Below are 6,000 nucleotides of genomic sequence, written 5' to 3'. Positions count from 1 at the left end.
GTTGTCTGTGTTTCCTGTTGGCACTGATATTCCTGAGTCCTCCCCCCTGGAAGATCGCATCCTTGATGGTCATATACCGGATAGTACGATCTCCCTAATCTATAAGAAGCTTATTAACAACACGGCGGACTTGCTGGTTCGTCTTAGAGAGGCGTGGTGTTCTGATGGCCTGGAACTAGACGATGAGGACTGGCAGTCTGCCCTGTCTTCCCCCAAGGAGGTTGCCATTCCTGCCCGCCTACGATTTGTCCAATTAAAAATACTCCACAGAGTGTATGTCACTGGGCCTTGCTTGGTTCGTATGGGATTTTCTGTGGATGGGTTATGTAAGCGTGGTTGTGGTATGTCTGGCACCTTTCTCCATATCTTATGGGAGTGCCCGGAGGTTGCGCAATTCTGGTCTCGTGTGCATGCTGTTATGGAGAGTGTTACGGGTGTGTCCCTGCTGCCCGAAGCCAGGCGCTGTCTGCTCAATGTGTGGGAACCTACTGATTACAATTCTTCGCAAACCACGTGGGCAACCCTTGGTAACATGGTTGCTAAGAGGGATATCGCTCAACTTTGGGGCTCGAATAGACAACCTACCATCTCCGCCTGGAAAGACAACATGGACTGGTGTATGTTTCGGGAAAAGACGGTCTTTCTCTCCCGTGGGCGTCCCAAGAAGTGGGGCCATATCTGGTCCCAATGGAACACGTATAGGGGTGACATATGTACCCCCCCTCACGACTTGTCTGCTGATGAGTCTCTGTCCCCTTAATTGGCGTTCATTTGATATCATTGCTATGTTTGTTACATGTCTCCTTGCCTGCCCCTAACCCCGTCTTCTCCGACTGTGCAAATTAGACCCTGCTCTGGAGCTTGTACTCACGGATCCATGCTCCTGTACTGAAGTGTACTTGCCTTGTGAAGGTTTTTGTTTGTTGTATGTCTATTTTGATTTCAATGAAAGTTTAAAAAAAAAAAAAAAGAACTTCACAGACTGGATCACCGACTATGTCACTCCCGCCGAGTAAGATCAGAGAATCTGCAAAGTGTGCTAACTTGTTTACCCCGGAACTTCAGACCTCCCAATGAGACTATTGTTGGCTAGAAAGAATATGGCATACCAGTAAGGATCCAGTATACTACACCACCTTCAGGACAGCGATCAACCACTACCACCTCTTCCTTAAAGAAGCGAAGAAGAATGCTCTCACATGTTGCATAGAGATCAGCTCAAACCACAACAATGAGCTCTTCGCCATCGTTAGGGAATTCAGCAACCCTGCGTCCACTGAGAATATCATAACTCCCTTCTGGGATCTGTGGGACATGCTTGCTGACTACTTCCATTAGAAGATTGCAGTCATCTACAGGGACTTTGAATCTCAGCTCTCCGCAAGTGACAGCCTCAACTTCCTCTCACCCACCAAGACTGGTGTCTTGTGCATTGCACAAGACACCCTCTATAATGAAGTACTCTGGGGTACCCACTGATCCATGCCCCCACATTATCTTTAATCTCATGAGCAAGGTTATCAGCTTACAGCTCACAAAACCACTGAACAGATCCATAGCCATGGACTCCTTCCCGGAAGAGTGGTAACACGCAGAAGTGAAACCCCTCCTAAAAAAACCTTCAGCAGACCTAGAGCAGCTGAAGAACGCGCGACTGATACTCCTGCTCTCGTTCTCAGCCAAAGTCTTCGAGAGGTCGATCAAAAGGCAGGTGACCAGACACCAGGAGCACAACCTCCTGGACTCCTCCCAGTTCGGCTGCAAAGCACAGATAGCAGCCATAGATGACATCAGAGCCCTCCGTGAGACTGCAGCCCTCATCTTCCTTGACCTGTCAGCTGCCTTCAACATGGTCTCCCACCAGATCCTGATCAACAAGCACACCACATCAGAATCCAAGGAAATGCCCTCAAATGGATCGCATTCTACTTCACCAGAAAAAAACTGACAATCAGACTCCCGCCCAACTCCTGAACCCAAGGACATCATCTGCAGCACCCCACAAGGATCCTCAGTTAGCCCCCCCTTCTTCTACACTTACATGACACCCCTAGCCAACATTGTTAGTTTGCACGGGCTGAAGGTCATCTTCTACACCGACTAGACTCACCTCACTACCTCCAGAGACAACTTACATAGGTGACCGGCCAACATCACCAACTGGATGGAGCACAACTGCCTAAAACTGAACATGGACAAGACAGAAGTCCTCATCTTCAGTAACCACGTATTTCCTTGAAGCAATGCATCGGGGTAAGTAGAATCTGGCTTCTTCCCCTCCCCTACCGACCATGCCCGGTGACTCCAGCATTGTCCTGGACAACAAGCTCTCTTTGAAGAAGTAAATCAACATGATCTCCGCCATCTGCTTCCTCACAATGTGCATGCGCCGCAAGATCTTTAGATGGCTCTCCCCCAGACACCTGCAGTCCGCCTCCCTCTTCCTAGCTTAAACTCCGAGAGTCTAAAGCACCTGGCACGGAGGCGGCGGTTACTCCCACCTGGCAGCAAAGACCTGGAATGAACTCCCCCTGCACCTGAGATCTGCCTCATCACTGAATCTGGAAAGGACTCAAGACCTGGTTGTTCAACCGATCGGCCCTTCCGGACAACATTTCCTTACCGAGCACCTTGAAAACCTCACTGATGATTTGCTGCGCTTAATACCCATTTATTGATTGAGTCTGTACATTCATATAGATTTTTCTCTGTGGGGATTTTCTGATGCAGTTTTAACTCTCCCTTGCCAATAATTGCCTTGCTAAATTCAGTGCAGTCTTCAGGGTTGACTTTTGATGTCGAGTGAGCTCTCCATTTATGAATGCGTGGTCACATTCAATACATTTATTGAGTTTTTCTCCTGTGTGAACATTGTGATATATTACATTTTGTTTGTAATCGATCCCTTGTCACATTCTATTAATTAATAAGGTTTCTCCCTAGTGTGTATTTGTTTATGCTGCATTAGCTTATTCTTCCTGTGGGAGACTTTATTAAACTCTTTACATACATTGGATTTCTTGCCATGTAGATGTTCAGATTTTGCTTCAGTTTTCCATTTATTATGAATGTTTTGTGGTATTCAGGACATACATATATTTTCTCCCATGTGTGAACTTCCTGATCTTGTATTACATTTTGCTTTGTAATTAATCCCTTGTCACATTCTGTAAATTCACGTGGTTTCTCCCCAGTGTGGACACTGATATTACTTTAACTCTCCCTTTATAATAAATACCTTGTCACATGCGGTGCAGTGGAATGGTCACCCTCCATTTGGAATAAATGTTTTGTCACATTTTGTTCAATTATGTGGTTTCTTTCATGTGTGAATATTTTGATAGATTTTTAAACTTTGCTTTGTAATAACTGCTAAGTCACATTCAGTACAGCCATATCGTTTCTCACCAGGGTGGAATTTCTGACGTAGTATTTATATTTGCCTAGTAATAAATGTATTTTTTGCATTATGTACATTCATAGGGTTTCTCTCCTACGTGGACTATCTGATGCTGCATATGATGCGACTTTCTAATAAATGCCTTCTCACATTCAGTGCAGTTGAATAGTCGATTTCTGGTGGGGATTTTCTAATGTTGCTTCAGCTCTCCATTGGTTATAAATGCTTTGTCACATTCAGTGCATTCATATAGTTTCTCCTCCGTGTAGATTTTCTGAAGTAGCGTTAGCTCTCTCTTTGTTATAAATGCTTTGTCACCTTGAGGAAAATGAAATTTTGCATGACCAAACTGTCCCCTACGTATACCCTATGTTACATGCATATTTCTCTTAGTGGCCTGAATCACTAGGCCTCTGCATTCATGTCCTGCATTAGAATGCCAGTCATCAAGTTTCCCAAACGTTAAGTTAGCATGAAGGCCCATGTATTTGCATTGCATTGTGCACTTTTAAATAAATATCGTAATGAACCCATTTTGTGGCGCAGCCCGAGCCACATTCTGGAATAAGGGTTTTTCATGACTCCTGACACACTGAAGGCTGCAGTGACGTCTCCCTGACCTCGCATACTTCTGGCTCAGCTGTAAGAGGCCCGGCAAGAGGCCTGCCAAGACAGTATTATGAATAACAATTATCTGTCTGCTGTACAGAATCACATTTCAGTCCGGTGAATAAAGTACACAGAACCCATCTGCTTAGATAGGGCCCAGCCTTTCTGTCTCTGTTTAAGTGAATTACAGTGCTTGCATCCATAGAAAGCTCATGCAATGAACGAATAAATATGCCCTCTCTGTCTTTTAGTGATGAGCAACATTTGCTTCAGATAATACATCCCCTGACTCTAGATATCAGTTGTACCAGACGTACTGGTCGCCCTGACACGAGAGATTCCTCTACTAGACTGTAAGGCAGCTCTCCTCCCAGTTACACGTCAATTGCACGTCATGCTCAAGTTTCACAATTAGGGCATAGTTCCAGCTAGCTATCCAAACTCCTCCTCTAAGTACCCACCCACTTATGACACCTACCTATCACCTACCTATGACTCATCAAAGTGTACACCCACATGCTCTTATCTCTTTCTTTCTCTGCTCTGCCTCGAGCGTTCCTTCTTACGCCCTATGTACAAGATAAAATGTATATAACCCATGTTCAGTAAATAATTGTTAGCAGACCCTTCCTGATCCTCAGTGGAGATGGAACATATTCTCCCATGACTCGAGTTATTGGAATAAAGCCCATTTTAACTCAGATACCACGGACTCTGCCTCTCACTTGATGCATGATAATTGTTAATGCCTAGAAATTATGCCAGGGTAATATTTTATTTACCACATTAATTTGGCGCCCGAACAGGTACAATCCCTTTCCCCACGCGCCGGAGGTGTAGGTCCAGCTTTGCCCCCTTCTACAGCTGTGACGGACTTTAAAGTGTACACGCCATCGGGATTTCCCGCTACTCCCTCAGGCCCAGGAGGAGGACGGACTGCGACCAGGCATCCATGCGAGGCGGTGAGGAACGTGGATCGTCTCAACCAGAGCCCAACCTGTGAGAGAGCAAGGTCCGAGGTCTCCAGAGGTCCACCTGTCCCGAGGCGCATGCGTAGAAGTCCGAGGCCTTCAAGTTTCAAGATTCTGCTTCCCGGTGAGTACCACTATGGGGAATGCATCAAGTTTCAAGACGGGTCCACTGTAAAAGGTGGAAACGGTCACGACGGGTCCACTGTAAAAGGTGGAAACGGTCAAGACGGGTTCACGTTATTCGTGAAAACGGTAAAGACGTGCCTCATTTACATGAGCGCGGTCAAGACGGGTCCACGGTAAAACGTGGGCACGGTAAAGACGTGTCTAATTTCTGAGACCGGTATGGTTGTACTGTATTCCAGTGCACAAAGTTTTTCAAGTACATGTTTAGTTCTCTGTATCAGTTCAGGTTTTGTGTTTGTTTTAATGTTACAATGTTTCTTGTGTGAATGATTGTTGATTGTTTCAGTTTATTCTCGTGTATTGTGTTTTCATTGAGGTGAAACCAACGCAATAAGTTTCAACATGCCACTGTTTTCAAAATTGCGTCAGATAGGGACCAGAAAAGGTATACTAGAAGAGTCAGTTTACATCCCGCCTAGAGACACACCTGGTCATTATATGTATAATAAGCATGGATTAGACGCTATCTTGTTTTTAGATTTATGGGTAAACTGCACGAAGGATCTAGAGGAGAAATATGGATGGCCTGTCTCAGGAACATGGGATTCAGAATGCATTATGGGAGTAGAGGAAGCGCTATGGAAGAGGAAGTCAAGACCCTCTCAGAAAGATGCCATTGAGTTATGGCGCAAAGAGTCACATAGGAAAACAGAACAGACTGGTAGAGAATGCAATGCCGTTGTTACTGGTATTTATCCCGTCCTGTCAGAAGAACTAGCTAAAGTGACCACCTCAGAAAGACCCAGTAGGTCGCGAACGCCACCACCTGTACCCTTTAGAGTAGGTAGAAGGAAGCCGACAGCATCTGAAGCATTCATTTCCTTGTATCTAGAC

At 45.4% G+C, this 6,000-nt stretch overlaps 1 pseudogene; it reads right to left on the bottom strand.

The window, feature by feature from the left end:
• Positions 1-3,590: 3,590 nt before the first annotated feature.
• The window catches only part of LOC144824347 (uncharacterized), a 43,270-nt pseudogene continuing 40,860 nt past the window's right edge, over positions 3,591-6,000 (bottom strand).

Source organism: Lissotriton helveticus, chromosome 3_1 (genome assembly GCF_964261635.1).
Source record: "Lissotriton helveticus chromosome 3_1, aLisHel1.1, whole genome shotgun sequence".
NCBI classification, from domain to species: domain Eukaryota; kingdom Metazoa; phylum Chordata; class Amphibia; order Caudata; family Salamandridae; genus Lissotriton; species Lissotriton helveticus.
This window is presented reverse-complemented; position numbering and strand designations above follow the sequence as displayed.